The sequence below is a fragment of the Oryza glaberrima genome, chromosome 5 (genome assembly GCF_000147395.1).
Source record: "Oryza glaberrima chromosome 5, OglaRS2, whole genome shotgun sequence".
Taxonomy (NCBI): Eukaryota; Viridiplantae; Streptophyta; class Magnoliopsida; order Poales; family Poaceae; genus Oryza; species Oryza glaberrima.
Genome location: NC_068330.1, coordinates 4,807,235 through 4,824,455, shown reverse-complemented (window position 1 = coordinate 4,824,455; position 17,221 = coordinate 4,807,235). Strand labels below are relative to the sequence as shown.

At 43.1% G+C, this 17,221-nt stretch overlaps 1 pseudogene; it reads left to right on the top strand.

Moving 5' to 3' along the window:
* Positions 1-10,722: 10,722 nt before the first annotated feature.
* On the top strand, positions 10,723-13,022 carry LOC127774844 (stem 28 kDa glycoprotein-like; annotated as a pseudogene).
* The last annotated feature ends 4,199 nt before the right edge of the window (positions 13,023-17,221 follow it).

The window sequence follows — 17,221 nt, the reverse complement described above, 5'->3', positions numbered from 1 at the left end:
TCACGAAGAACGAGATAATTAACTTTAAATATATTGATAAAACATACTCCATTCTTAAAAAAAATTAAACTAGATGGTAATATGATCCATCCTATTACAATAAATGTGAACTAGTCTCTCATATCTTCACTTAATTTAGGTTAAGTTTTTTTTTGGAGGGGGATCACAGATGCATGGTGTATGAGGAAGGAAAAGATCATAGGTTCATTCATGTTATCGATCGAGAGCACGTGCAGTACATTTTTAGAAAGATCACTGCTCCCTCCGTCCCATTGTAAGTGCAGTCATAATTTTCCGTGTCTAATTTAGATCGTTTGTCTTATTAAAAGAATTTAAAAACATAAGTCAAGCATGAAGTACTATTTATGTTTTATCATCTCATAACAATAAAAATGCTAATTATAAAAAAAATTAAATAAGACGGACGATTAAAATTAGACACGGAAATTTATGATTGTACTTAAAATGGGACGGAGACGGAGGGAGTAATAATCAAGATTTCATTATAAGTGGCCTGTCAGATGTCAGACCTACCTTTTAAAATACCTTTTAAAGAAAAAACGCATTGCACCACATCAGGCAATAAGTGATGCAAACATTTCACATGCTCGCAGATGGTACATTTTGTAGGCTAGATGTTGTCCAGCTGTCATATGTAGCAAGTCATATCCAAAATTTAATAATCGTGGTCTTGAGAAAAAAAAAACAGAAGAAACAGAGTCTTTTACTAAGAAACAGAGCATAGACTAACAACCGATAGAAAACAAATGGAAAAGTATACTTTGACTCCCTAAACTATCGCCCAAGTATGATTCATATCCTCCAACTATAAAACCGGGTATATCGACTCCTTCAACTATTAAAACCGGTGCAAACAATATCCCTAGGTGGTTTTGGCTGATGTGGCGCCTACGTGACGGTTTTGACTGAGTCTTTTTTGTCCTATACGTGGGCTTACGTGGCATTAGAATAAAAAAAAATATGTAGAACCCATATGTCATTCACACAAAAAATAAAATATTGTGGGACCCACTAACATATGGGACCCACATGTCATCCTCCCTCTCCTTTCCTTCTTCCTCCCCCTCTTTCTCCCTTATCCCACTCTCTCCCCCTGGCCTTTCTCTTCACCAGAGTGGCGGCGGCGGCGGTGGGGACGATGGCGGCGGGGAGCGGTGGTGGCTGTGGCGGTGGGGATCGGCGACAGCGGCAGTCGGGAGCTGAACCGCTCCACGGCGGGCGAAGCCTCGTTGGCCTACTTGTGGTCGTCCTCCTCGTGCTCGTCCTGGTGATGATGGTGGCGATGGTGGTGGTGGGAGCGGCGGCCTTGGTGGAACCTCGCCATCTCATCCTCGTCTTCCTCCTCGGCCTCGCCATGGACCGGCTCCTCAGCGGCCACGACGGCGGCATCGTCACTCGAGTCAGGATCTGGGCTCTGCGACAGGGAGCACCACGGTGTTCGCCGTCGCCGGCTCGATGGGCATCTCGGTCACCATCTACATCTCGGCCGCCTCGTCCCCACCGCCACCGCCACCGCCGCCGTCACTCCCCGCCGCCATCGTCCCCATGTCAGTCGCGGATAAGAGAGAGATAAAGGAGAGAGAGGGGGAGGAAGAAGGGGAGGAAAGGGAGGATGACATGTGGGTCCCACAGTACTTTTTTTTTATTCTAGTGCCACGTAAGTGCCACATTGGACAAAGACTCGGTCAAGACCGCCACGTAGGCGTCACGTCAGCCAAAACCACCTCTAAAACCACCTAGGGACATTGTTTGCACCGGTTTTGATAGTTGGAGGAGTCGATATACCCGGTTTTGTGATTGGAGGAGATGAATCATACTTGAGCGATAGTTGAGGGAGTCAAAGATACTTTTTCCAAAACAAATACTGGGGAATTCCAATACTAGGATCGACAACTTAATTATCAAAAGAGGTCCCCAAAATTCATATGAGTTAGCAACTTATAGATACCCTAAGCCAAAGCAAAACGTCAGACAATTACAGCTGAATCTATCCCTTTTTCTCTTTTCTTTTACAGCGGCATGTATTATTTTCATATGCAGTTGCCTCCTTGTATGGCAGAGCGAAACGGGCGATTCGCGGTGCTCTGGTCAAAGCGCTATTGTGGTTGTGTGCGCGCTTGCTCTCGTGTTAATGCGTTTAAGCGACCATGCCTGGTTTGCCCGTATATAAGGGGCAAGTAGATGTTCATATTTTTACATAAAGACTACTGATACTCTAGAAAATTGCGAAGAAATCCTCCTATCACCAATACCTCGTTGTGCTTTTTTATGGTAAAACATTTTGACCTTGAGTGAAATATAATGCGAAGAAACGGAAGTTCCGTTTCTAATTATATCGCACTAAATCTTAAAAGTATGAGGACATTCTCATAAAAATACATCAAAATCCAACATCAATCCTATCCCACCTCCTGTTTAGCGCCTACCGTACCCATCCCTACACCGAACACCTCCCTGCCTTCCTCCAATACACCATCCACCTGTGCCTCCCCTAGCTGACCAGCCGCTGTTGCTCTCTCAACCCCTTAAGCTTGTGCCCTCCTCGTCCTGGCATCCATGCTGCCTTTTCCCCTTCTTTATCCAGCCATGGCTATTCTAAGAGGAGGAGTCTAGCGGTGGACTTGCTGACAAGGGAGACGATGGGTGTAAGCATTACCGCCGAGCCACCCTCACCCCACGCTGGCGCGGGATTACCTTACACCGGTGCTCCCAGATCCTCGCCTCCCGCCACCCACTCTTCCTCGGTCACGCCTCTTGCCGCCGTCCCCGCCTCCTGCAAATCGAGGAAGGTGGACGGTAGACCTCAGCAAGGAGGCGTGGAGGTGGACGTCACCGTCGCGGAGGACCTCGTGGCCCTCGAGTCGGCATGGGGACAGTGTGGAGTTTGTCAGTGACGACGAGCAAGGCCATCGGAGGGGAGCAGGAACAGTGGATGCACCACGCGTGGGCTCTGGCGCCGCCACTCGTCCTCCCTCCAGCACCTTCGTCTCCTCTTCTCCTCTTCCACTTTCTGGCGGAGGCAACTGCTTTGGATGGCATGGCTAGAGACGATAACAATACCTCAGACCTCAGTGGAGCGGCTCACAAGGACGAGCTCGAAGGCAGCATCCTTTTCTCCACCGCTATCCTCCTCTAGCTCGACATGAGGCGCTCTCCTCTATCCCTCCCATCCGCTGGCGAGCCGCACCCTTCACCATTGTGTGACCGTGTACTTCTTTCCTATCATTGGGTGGGGTGAGAACCTCAGTGGTAGTGCGCGGGAATTGTGGAGCAACTCGGCGGCCTGTTTCCATCAAGCTCGGCGGCGAGTGTGGCGACTGCAAACCCTTTTGACCTCCCCACTCCTCAGCGGCGACAACAACGACGACCCAGTGCAGCTGGAGCTGCTGGCCAAGGCGGCTTTCGTGGGTGCGGCTGTGTGCTGGGCCATTTGGTTAACTCGCGGAATTATTGGCTCTTTGAAAATGTTTTGAATAAATCCTAGGTGGTGTACAGTATAGTGCTTTCTCCTTGATGCAAAGGTGCAAAGGGTTATTTCTATTTTGAAGAACCTTACCTTATCTTCGTTGATATAAAAGTTAGTCGATATAGTGGAACGATGACTAACCTTCCTGATCGCTTCAGTCATTGATCACCCAAGACATGCCAGATGACGACACAGGAACACACAATATTTGTTAACAAGGTTCAGCCGAAGCCTACATCCTCGGGGCTCTGATTATAGGCGCTCCTCCCCAACCAATATAGCTCCTAGCCGCTACGAGTCCATGGCCTCGCCGCCATCCTCTCCCTGCGTGTCTACACTGCATTGTAATCGCCATGGTTACATTGTGGGTGGCCCCTTCTCTATTTAAGAGAGTTGCCGGGTTATAGAGTTTGACTCTAATTCCACCCCTAACACCTATATCACAACTCCAAGTTGAACTATAACCAAATAGAACTAGTATATTTGACACCTATTCTAACAAACTCCACCTAGAAGTAGTAGAATCACCATGCCGACCCACCTGTCCTCTAGACTTGAGTTGTTTCCTTTTCGTAGCTTCATCACAAGCCGCCCGACATGTCTACACCAGACTCACTGCCATCAAGAGACTCTACTATCCCTGCAACTTCTTCCTCTGGACTTCACCTATAACAGTGCTCCACCTTCTCTCTTATCATCACAGTCGTCTTACCAAGCGAAATTGAACTCCTCCTTAGCTTTCATATCATAGACTCCTCGAAGACCATGTTCACCTCATCTTCCATCTTTGATTTGATTTAATCTAATCCATGGTTTATAACCCGCGTCATCACCAAATAGATAAATCAAACTCACTAAACTAATGAAGAAACCATTTCGTCCTTGTAGTCTTATGAACCGAGCTAATAAATCCAACATCCACGCTTTTCGCATCCTTGGACTGCGCTCCATGATAACTTGAGAAAATTCACCGTATGCCTGAATCACTTGAAGAATTATCATGACAGCCTTCGCTCTTCCTCTTCAGTGACGCAGATTTCATATATCCCCATCATGCAAACCCGCAGATCCTAGATATATCCTGTACTGCCAAACAACCTGTTTATGTCCTCAACGATTTTCACCCACTGTTGCGCGAGACTTTTCTTCAGTTATGGACTAACTCCATATATCTCAACCTCTTGTCAAGTCCCAGATATATCATGTTCCCGCCAGATAATTCTATATGTGACCTAACTAGCCTGCACTATAACATTCGCATATCTAGTAATTTTTCTTATGGGTTTGGATGTAGCCGAACTGTCTTGGAGAACTGCAACACCCTAGTGTACCATGTGTGATGCGGTTGTTTTCCTCTTTCTTTTTTTAAATTCCTTCACAGCAGGGGGTTTCCCTAGCATGAACATATCAAACCATGTTATATTGGGCGTATGAACAAGTACACACTCCAACTTAAGGATGGATGTGATGAGATCGATGGACCCTATCCAAACAAACCAGATATGCATGAACATATGGGAAACATGAGGGGATCAGGTGGCCCAGCATGCTATAGCTAGAAGTCACATGTTTACTGTAGCGTCACATAGCCTCACATGTTTACTATAGCATCACATAGGCTAGTCATGGATTAATTAGGCTCAATAGATTCGTCTCCCGAATTAGTCCAGGGTTATGGAATGGGTTTTGTCAATAGTCTACGTTTAATACTTCTAATTAGTGTCCAAACATTCAATGTGGCAGGGACTAAAAAGTTTTAGTCCACCTTGCCTATCGTGTAAAACGTATATCTGCCGATGCCGTACCCTTGCCATGAGGTCACAAGGCTACTTGGGCTAGTTGCCAGCCTATTTAATGTATTTTCCTCGATTGTTTCACCGAACGGTAGATCTTTTTCCTTCAACCATTCAGGAAATTTGTGCTTTTGTTCCTTCGAGACCCAAGATGCCGGTCTTCTTGGGTTGCAAGCTCTGATCTCGTTCATGTGTTCCTCAATGTACGGCTCGAGGATGGCGAGCTATTGCAACATGCTGCTATGTGCTTCCGCTACAACTTTGTAGGCCTAATCATAGAACCATTTCTTGCTTACGGTCCCCTTCCCAGCTAACCGGCCCTCGTGTACAGGAGGGGGCATACCAATGAGTGTGGCGTCCTTCATATAATCTATACAGCATTCAACCACCTCCTCAGTTATGTACCCCTCTATCATTGATCCCCCCGGATGAGCTCGGTTACAGACATACCATTTCAGAACTGACATGTACCTCTCATATGCCCACATATGATGTAGATATAGGGCACCAATTTCGATAATCTGAGGGACGATATGGACAATCAGATGCTCTATCATATTGAAGTAAGATGGAGGGAAAAACATCTCAAGCTGGCAAGTTGTCTCGATTGTGAATTTATGAAGGGGGCCTAACTCTTCAGGATCAAAAACCTTATGTGATACTCGATTGAAAAAGTAGCACAACTTTGTTATCACCAACTTAGTGTGAACTGGCTTGACCGCTCTATAGCAATAGGTAGGAAGACAGTTAACATCTTGTGACAGTCGTGAGCATTGTACCCAGAGACGGTCAAATCTTTCATAGATACAAGTTTTCTAATGTTCGATGAGAAACCAGTCGAGACTTTCAAACTACACAAGCATGTACAGAAAGCTTTTTTTCTCTTTTGGTGTCAGTGAGTAGCATGCCGGAGGAATATTGATCTTCCCATTGGCCAGCTCTTTTGGGTGAAGATCATGCCATATGTCCATATTGACCAGGTCTGTACATGAGTTGAGCCCATCTTTTGTCTTACTTAGGATGTCTAGTAAAGTGCCAATGGTGCTATCGAACACATTCTTCTCAAGATTCATCACGTCAATGGCATGAAGAACCTCCAGGTCTTTCCAGCAATCCAGATACCTAAAAAATATTGAGTGCTTCTTGAAAGGCAATGTATTTTCCTGATCCGTCGCATCTGTATCATCCTTATCCTTTGCTTTCTTCCTCTTGACTGCCTTCTTCTTTACCTTCCCGAACACGACCTTAATCTTCTTTGTCATGTCGAAGACTTGTGCACCAGTTCGTGCTTCTGGAGGAAGATCGTTCTCTATTGACTTGTCGAATAGGCTGGCCATCTTACGCCAGTTGTGCCTCTGTGGCAAGAATCGACGGTGACGCATGTACACTGTCTTCCTCGAGGAGGCGAGGTACCTGGACGATGTGTTGTCGATACATATAAGACATCCGAACTTCCCCTTAAGTTGACCTGATAGCGAAAAGTTCACCGATAGGTCGTTGATGGTAACGAATATGATGGCACGTGGAGTAAAATATTCCCGACAGTACTCGTCACACTCGTAACCCTTCTTTCCACATTTCTTCCATGTCCTCCATCAATGGTTCCAGAAACACATCTATGTCAATCCCATATTGTTTTGGCCCTTGTATAAGGATAGACAACAAAATGTACTTTCGCTTCTAGCAAATCCATGTAGGCAAGTTATATATGGTGAGCAGCATTGGCCACATGTTGTGTTTGCTGTTTAGATCACCGAACGGGTTCATTCCGTCTATGCTCAAGGCAAACCTTACATTTCTCGGGTCCTTTGCAAATTCCGGGTGTAGTGCATCAAATTTTTTCCACTGTTGAGCATCGGCGGGGTGTCAAATCACACCATCAATTTTCTGACCCTCCTGATGCCATCTCATCAACTCGGCATCGTATGTTATGGTTTGAAAATAGCCGCTTCAGGCGATCTTTCACTGGCAGGTACCACATCACCATTCTAGGAATCTTTTCCTTTTCATCCACCGATGCATCCTGGTCGACCACCTCTTCGTCGGAGGCTAAGTTGCCCGTCTTGTACTGACTCATCCCACATGTTGGGCAACAGTCTAAATCCGCGTATTCCTTGTGGTACAGTATGCAATGATTTTCACATGTATGAATCTTTTGAACACCTAGAGATAATGGACATATCAATTTCTTCGCTTGATATGTGTTCCTCGGCAGGAGGTTAGGCTTAGGAAGCATAACTCTCAGAAGATCCATCAAATCATTGAATCTAGTGTCCGACCATCCATGTCTGGCCTTCAACCTGAGAAGTTCAAGCACATAGCGCAACACCGTATATTCCTTGTCACATCCTTTCGATTCGTCGTAAAGAGGTTCCTTCGATGCTTTTTCCAATGCTTCCCAATTGTCGAACCCTCGTCTCGTACTAGTGAGAACCTCTGATTCAACGTGCCGCAACATATCCTCCAGATCAAAAATCAATATCTGCATCATCTATACCAGAGCCACCACATTCCAGGATCGTTCCTTGTGACATGTCTTCGATTACAAAATTTTCTGCCTGATCAAAGCAAAAATCATCATCCTCTTCATTACGACCTGTGACTTCCCCATGAAAAGTCCATATCTTGTAATCATCCATAAATCCACGCTCTACAATGTGCCCCAAAATATCATTCGGTTCGTGCATCATCTTTTCATTCCTGCAATCAAAGCATGGATAAAAAATCTCCCTTCTGTTCTCCCTCAAACACATGCCTTTGCCAAATCAACAAAATTGGATGCTTTCTTCAAGAACGCCAGTAGCCACTCTACCGAAAACGGAAATTATATTAGTATTCATGGTCTAGTGGTTCCAATAATATTAAATTAATAACTTAAAATTAAATTAGAATTACTAGATTTGCAAACCTATTATATATTCTTCGAATTCCGCTGAAAAAATTTGAAATAAACGGAGGTAATTAAGCAAAAAAATAAATTAAAGTTCTATGGAAAATTTAAACAATCATACAAAATTTTTAATCATCAATACAAAATTGTCCATTTCCAAAAATGTAAATATTCTTATTTTTATCCAGAAACAAATTAAATTAATGGAGGGAAAATTAAAAAGAAATCAGACTACTAAATACTTTGTAAATCATGTAATACAAACAACAAATATTAGCTCAAAAATCACAAGAAATAACAAAAAAAGAAAAAGAAAAAAGAAAAGGTGCCTACACTACTCCATTTATAAAAGTGCAAATATCTTCGCATTGCACCAATAAAAACTGATAAAAATAGAAGCAAATAAAGGAGGACAACGAGCATTACACCTTTTATAAGGATGAAAATCAAAGATTTGAGGTCGAAAACCTTATCCCCATAATTTTTGTAAGTTTAGGAGAGAGAAAACGCCGGAATAAATGGGCAACAGTCGAGCTGAGTTGTATATAGGCACGCATCATCGCGTGTGGTCGTATTAAGACGCCCGCACAAGAAGATGCATTATCCCATGCGATCGTGTTAACCCAACCGCACGGGATAGTCTCATTATCCCGTGCGGTTGGCATAAGATGCCCGCACGGGATAATGCATCTTCCTATGCAGGCGACAGCTTGGCGCCTGTCCGCTGATTTTTCCAGGCGGCGCCACTTACGGCCTGCCTGGAAATAAACGGGACTGGCGTTCAGGAAAATCATTCCTGTAGGAGGGAAATCACAATTGCAATTAAAAGTAAGAGTAACAACACAATTACCTCTTAAAAAAAATGTCGTGATGCATGCAAATCGGCCGTTGCAATTAGTGGTTGCATTTGCATGTCATGCATCTGCACAATACTTTTCTATTTTTCATTCAATATGATAGTTTCGTTGTTCTCTTCAGGCCTGTACTACTGCCAAAAGGTCAACCATATGGTGCAATCTCTATCTCCACTATTATAAACTTCAAATTTTTATCTGTACTTTGGTACGTCACCCGTATAAATTCGTTTGCTTTTAGAAATATGTATCCGTATTTGAGTTGGGTTTTAAGTTAATTTGCTTTTGGAAAAGTGTAAAAGAAATCGTATAAGAAATCTCTTTAAAAAAACTCGCATGCAACTTGAGATAACTAGACTCAAGTCTAATTGTCACAGTAAATTTCGAATTAACTAAACTGTATAATAAGAATGAAATAGCCTTTACCCGTTGCAACACACGGGTATTTTTTCTAGTGAATATATAAGTACATCCCAGTTCCGAACAATGATACGCTCTCCAAAACAAATATTAGAATGTGATTTTAAATTATAATATACAAAATAAATAAGTAAATATTCAAGTTTATTAAATACTTTTTAAGGCTTATCTATACATTGTGGTCTAAAATAATATCTTCAAACTAAATATATTAAATATTATTGATAGTTAAAGATTTAATCATTTGATCTCAACCTTGTTAAAAACTACGAGAATTATAAATCAGATAAGAGTATAGGACTATATAGGTGACCGAGTAGGAAATAGCTATATGTAGCTAAACTAGCCATGAATTATTGGAGCATCTCCGATTTTCCTTGCATGAATGCATGATGACATTTTTGCTTGTCGTCTAGCTAAGGCCCTCTTTGGATACAGAGAATAAATTTTACCCCGTCACATCAGATATTTGACACTAATTAGAAGTATTAAATATAGATTAATGACAAAACATATTTCATAACACTGGACTAATTCGTGAGACGAATGTATTGAGCCTAATTAATCCATGATTAGCCTATGTGATGCCACATTAAACATGTGCTAATCATGGATTAATTAGGCTTGAAAAATTTGTCTCACGAATTAGCTCTCATTTATACAATTAGTTTTATTATAAGTAGTTATAATTAATGTCCAAACATATGATATGACAAGCACTAAAATTTAGTCCTAGATGTAAACACTACCTAATTCTATGATCAGTTCATCACAGTGTATTCCCTTCATCCAACTATTTATAAATTAGTAATAAATTGGCAAAAATACCCGTGCGCTCAACGGGTGAAGGCTATTTTAATCTTATTATTATTTTATTTCTTAGTTAAGGTGAAATTTACTATGGGTATTCGCTTGGATATATATATTTTTAGAAAGTTATGAGCTGTAGTTTGAAGTCTGTTCGTTTTAAGCTAGCATACGAGTTTTTTTAATGTGATTTCTTATACGACTCTTTTTGTATTTTCAAAAGCAGACAAACTTAAAAACTAACTCAAACACGGATACGTATTTTCAAAAGTGCGCGAACTTGAAACCGACTCATACACGAATGACGTATCAAAATACTGGCAAAAACATCTTCAATTTTTATAACAGTAGAGAATAAACAATCGTATTCCACGTGCTGACAAGGGGGTCCCACCGACTACCCAGCTATCCTCTTCGATCTTCACCGCTATAAAATCCCACGGCCTCCTCACACTTCCCCCCGCAGCTTGTTTAGCTTAATTAGCAGTAGCACATTCACAAAGCAGCAATACAATGGCGACGGAGGCGAGGCTGCTCCTCCTCCTCTTCCTCACGGCGGCGGCCAGCGCGTGGGAGATGAATATCCGGTTGCCGACGGAGAGACTGGCCTACGGCGGCGGCGAGGCCGTGGTGGCGCCGCTCATCCACGCGCTGCGGCCGCTGCTGGGCTTCGGCGGCCAGCTGGCGGCGCGCGCCGGCGTGGCGTGCGACAGCTGGAGGCTGGCGGTGGAGGCGCACAACGTGTTCGGGTGGAAGAAGGTCCCGGCCAGCTGCGAGGGCTACGTCGGCCACTACATGCTCGGCGGCCACTACCACCGCGACTCACCGTCGTCGTCAACGAGGCCATCGCCTACGTGGACAGCCTCAAGCTCGCCGGCAACGGCAAGGAGATCTGGGTGTTCGACATCGACGAGACCTCCCTCTCCAACCTCCCCTACTTCGCCAAGCACGGATTCAGGTACGTATACTATACGTACACGTACACACACCACTTTCCTTGCAGTATAGTATAGTCATTATTTATGTATAACTTATACATATATATCTTGTATTATACGTGTATTGCTGCAGGTATATACGCTTCATTTCAGTTGGGACTTACACTGCGCGCTGACTTGGTTATACATTTATCTACTGTGGCAACTTGCTGGCAAGATAATACTAGTATACTACTATATATATGGAAAATTATCTAAAAATCTAGCTGATGTGACATAATTAATTAAGTGTCAAAATTATGATGAACTATTTAATGTGCATACAAATATACAGTATGTGAACGTATAATTAAATTGTGACCGGCCTGCCTAGTTCTTAAATAGAGTAAATATTGGGATATTACAAAATGTGAAGTTAAAGATGAAAAACATATATCATACAATTAATGAATATAACACAGTAAAACATTCTCAAAATCGTAAAAAATAGCATAAAGGACATGTGCGCATCTATATATGCTTAGCTAGATTCCACCGGACATTCGTCCAAGACCTCGCAAAGAACGAGATAGCTTTAAGCATTATATTGATTACTCCCTCCATTCCTAAATATTTAACGCCGTTAACTTTTTTAAACATGTTTGATCGTTCGTCTTATTCAAAAAATTTAAGTAATTATTAATTATTTTTCTATTATTTGATTTATTGTTAAATATACTTTTGTGTATACATATAGTTTTACATATTTCACAAAAGTTTTTGAATAAGACGAATGGTTAAACATGTTTAAAAAAGTCAACGGCGTCAAATATTTAGAAAAGGAGGGAGTAATTGAGAGGATAAGAACACTCTGCACTTGTCCATGTGGCTATTTTTAGGCAAATCACTAAAACCTTTATTAGATTCTTCAATCAATAATCTATTACTAACGTCGGAAGTTAGAACTACCCTTCATACTGGAAAAAAAGGGATCAATTGCACCTGTAGATCAGGTAATGAGTGCGATGCAAAAACATGCACAGGCTGGCAGACAGTACATTTTGTCGTGCTTATATTGTCCAGCTGTCAAATAAGTCGGATCCAAAATTCAATCGTTATACAATTATGTATGGATCTACGGACCACTGAATGATGAGGGCGTTAGTTAATTAGATCTTTCACTAATTGTTAAATTTTTCAAATATCCTCAAAAGTTGGAACTCTATTTCATATTCCTATAAGTCTTAAATAAATGAAGAGAGTTTCATTAATGATTTTTTTTACTAACCCCCGGCAGAACTACACTGTACAACGACACATGCTTCCGCGAATACGTGGCGGAGGGGAGCACGCTGGCGCTGCCGGAGACGAGGCGTTTGTACCGGCGGCTGCTCCAGCTCGGCGTCAAGCCAGTGTTCTTGACAAGCCGCACCGAGGACGAAAGGAACATCACCGTCACAAACCTTCGCCGGCAGGGATACTCCGGGTGGATGAAGCTGTTGCTCAAGCCAGCAGTGCACACCGCCGGCGAACTCCTGGGGTCCGCCGTTGCATTCAAGTCCGGCGAGCGGCAGAAGCTGGAGGATGCCGGTTTCACCATCGTCGGTAACATCGGTGACCAGTGGAGCGACATCCTCGGTGCGCCGGAGGGCGCCCGCACCTTCAAGTTGCCTGACCCCCTGTACTACATCGGCTAGGTTGCTAAGTAACAAGCTTGGCTGAGGAGGCCCGGACTCCACGTCACGTGCGTTTCATCTTGTTTTGTCTTGAAATGCTTCTAAGTTACAATAATTTTCGCCGCGTGCCTATCTGTACTTTTCCTTATGAGGTTGATGAGATTTATAATAGCACGTACGTGTAGGAGCAGTAAATCTATCTAGCGATGTACCATTGAGCAAGCTTGTCGTGCGTACCTTTGTCTAATAATTAAGGAAAATTGCAAAATATCACACCAAATATATATCATCCTTAGTTTATGATTCGCCTATATACATAAGACGATTTATTCTAAAAACCCGTCCTTTTACCTATTAATTTACCTTAGTTTGACCCCAACAGATGTAGTTTACGCCCTATTTTTTTCTTTCTTTTGCAAGTGCTATATATATGACTTAGTACGTCTCTTGATAGACATGACCCCAAACATATCTTCTCAAAACAACAGGGTCGCACTGAAACTGAAGTCATCTTTCTCATTTGAATTTGTTGAAAAACCAGCTGCCACGGAAGACTCGTGACTACCGTCGCCCAATTCCATACTGGCCACCCTAAGTGGGGGATGCTACTATCGTACGTGTAATCAAAGCCTAGCGAATATGGGTGACGATCACGATTAGTCGTCCATGAGTTTTTATACGGGCACATGACAATATATATGAAAGGCAGATCTCGATGAGTACATTATCTAAAAATACAGCTAGCTGATGTGATAATTAATTAATTATTACTAATGCCAAAGCTAGGATGAACGTGCATACAATATATAATGTGAACGTATAATTTAAAATGAAACCGGCAGGCCCAGTGCATATATATAAATAATACAAGAAGTACTCGGATATTACAAAATGTGGAGTCTAACTTGAAAAGGTCATCCAATTAATGAATATTAACATAGTAAAACTTTATCGAGACATGATGAAGTGTAGACATATATGCAAGAAAGTCCGTGAGATTCACACCGATATTCCAGACCTTACGAAGAACGAGATAGTTAACTTTAAATATATATATATAACATACTCCATTCTTTAAAAAAAATTTAACCTAGGTGGTGATATGATCCATCATATTACAATAAATCTGAACAACTCTCTTATATCTTCACTTAATTTAGGTTAAGTTTTTTTTGGAACAGAGCACATATGCATGGAGTATGAGGATGGAAAAGATCATACGTTCAATCATATGATCGATCGAGAGCACGTGCTGTACATTTTTAGAAACATCACTACAATCCTCTATTAGAATTTTTTTTTTGAGAACATCCTCTATTAGATTTATTTAATCAAGATTTCATTTTAAGTGTCCTGTCAGATGTGAGACCTACCTTTTAAAATACCTTTTAAAGAAAAAAACGCATTGCAATTGCACCACATCAGGCAATAAGTGATGCAAACATTTCACATGCTCGCAGATGGTGCATTTTGTGGATATATGTTGTCCAGCTGTCATATGTACCAAGTCAGATCCAAAATTTAATAGTCGTACACAATTATGGAGCTATGGGTCACTGCATGATCAGGGGGCATTAGATCTTTCACCAGTGAATCCGTGATCAAATTTCCACAAAAAGTTGGAAGTTTATAGTGGAATTCCTGTGACTCTTGTACTATCGAATGTGTATGAAGATTTTTTTTTTTTAAAAAAAAAGGTAAGTGCTATTACCTGGCTTTTGAGAGATCCAAAAACAGAAGAAACAGAGTCTTTTACAAAGAAACAGAGCATAGACTAAAAACCAATAGAAAACAAATACTGGGATCGACAGTTTATCAAAAGAGGTCCCCAAAATCCAATGAGTTTTCAACTTACAGATACCGTAAACCAAAGTAAAACAAATCGACAGATAATAACAGTTGAATCAATCACTTTTTCCCTCTTCTTTTTAAATTTTTTTGGGCTTCCAGAGATGGCGACATGTATTTTTCATATGCAGTTGCCCTCCTTGTGCGGTGGAGCTAGCGAAGCCCGTTTCGTTGTGCTCCGGTCAAAGCACTGTTGTGGCTATGTGCGCGCTTGCTCTCGTGTTGGTGCGTTTAAGCGACTATGTCCAGTTGGCCTGTGTATATACGAGGCACGTAGATTGTTGGACTACTGATACTTCGAAAAATAGCGAAAGAGTCCTATCACTAATACCTCGTTGTGCTTTTTTATTTCAAAACATTTGACCATGAGTGAAATATAATAGGAAGAAACGGAATTTCCGTTTCTAAGGATATTGCTCTAAACATTAAAAATATGAGGATTTTCTCATAGAAATACATCGAAATCCAACATCAATCCTATCACACCTCCTATTTGGCGTCTACCGTACCCATCTCTATGCGCAACACCCCCCCACCCCCCCGCCTTCCTCACATTCACCATCCGGCTGTGTGTCCCCCAGCCGCCATCGCTCCCTCTCAACCTTTGGAGCTTGCGACCTCCTCGTCCTGGACATCAATGCTGTCTTTTCCCTGTCTTGATCCAGCAGCAACTGCTCCAAGGGGAGGAGTCTAGCGGTGGGCTTGCTGACCAGGGGGACAATGGGTGTAAGTGCCACTGTTGAGCATCCCTCACCCCACTCTGGCGCGGGATTGCCATGCGCCGGTGCTTCCCCATCCTCGCTTCCCGCCACCCACTCTTCTTCGGTCACGTCTCTTACCACCGTCCCCACTTCCCACAGATCGAGGGAGGTGGATCGTGGACCTCAACAATGAGGCGTGAAGGTGGTCGGTGTCGCAGAGGAGCTCGTGGGCCTCAAGTAGGGTTTACAATTTTGAAACCTTGGTTTTTGCTAATAGGGGTCGAAAGAACTGAAATCACTAAAATTTCGGTATCTTTTTAGCCAATATTTTTTGAACTTTTAATATATTTTGACTGAATTTGAATAAATTTTGACTAAATTTATAAATTTTTGAGAAAAAACCAAAAGTTTCGGGGAGATTTGTGCTTGCCAGCAGGGATTGAAATTACCAAAATTTCAAACCGAAATTTTAAACACTGCCCTTGAGTCTGCATGGGGATAGTGTGGAGTTTGTCGGCGGCCGTGAGCAACACCAGGCTAGCGATAGGGAGCAGTAACAGCGGATGCACATCACATGAGCTCGCCGCCACTCGCCCTCCCTCCCGCACCTTCCTCTCCTCCCATGGCAGGAGCCCCTCTTCTCATCTTCCCCTCTTCACCTCTCTGGCGGTGGCAACTGCTTTGGATGGCGTGGCTCAAGTCACGAACAATACCTCGGTGGGGCGGCTCACAAGGACAAGCTCGACGGCAGCAGCCTTTTCTCCACCTCTATCCTCTTCCAGCTCGACACAAGGTGCTCTCCTCTATCCCTCCCATCCACCGGCGAGGCCCTGTCCTCCCATGCATGCGCCGGCGAGCCGCCCCTTCGCCGTCATGTGACCGTGTACTTCCTTCACTACTAATTCTTTCCTATCATTGGAAGGGGTGACAACCTCGGTGGTTGTGCGCAGGAGCAGCTCGGCGTCGGCGACAAGCTCGGACGATGGATTCGGATCGTCTGCATTACTGCAGAGAGGTACTGTAGCTACAGAGATACGTGAGGGGCACAGTATTCCAATGCACGGAACAGTACCGCTACAGTGATGATTTACTGTAGTATCAGCCCTCAACCGCAAACCCCTTTGACGGTTTGACCTCCTCACTCAGCGGCGAGAACAACAATTAACGACACCGTGCAGCTGCTAGTGCTGGCCAAGGCAGCTTCGTCGGTGCAGCTGTGTGCTGGGCCACTTGGTTAATTAGCTCGCGGAATTATTGGCTCTTTGAAAATATTTTGATTAAATCCCCCTTGCAAGTGGTGTATGTTTATTGTGTAATTTGGCCATGTGATGAATGTGATTGGCCAGATTACTACGGATGATAGCTAGCAGGGTTATTTAATAATTCGAGCTAGAATCTGGATTTGAGTGCAGGTCATACTATTATGAAGATGACGATGGATTAATTCACTTGTAGCCGTTGTGGATGATTATTTGGTTCAAGGGAGCTAGGCTACTGCATTTACGTTGGCACTCTGGCGATGATTGCATGGTGCATGGAGTATACAACGAGAAAATAAAATATGTGTAGGCTGTCGATCGGAAGCTGCAGTGCTTCACTTGCCTTGATTTGCGATGGAGACTTGATGCATCTGTGCCGCTGGCTGCTGCTTGGTTCTGCAGGATGGACGCTGATCTGATTGATCGATCTGGTGCTAATCCGCATGCATGACCGAGGCAGACGTACGCGGGGGATGGTTTAGTTGGAGTGATTAGCGCGTGCGGCTACACATAATTTTCTAGTTTATCAATCTGTTTCCTTTTCGATTGAACCTTACTATTTTTGTGTT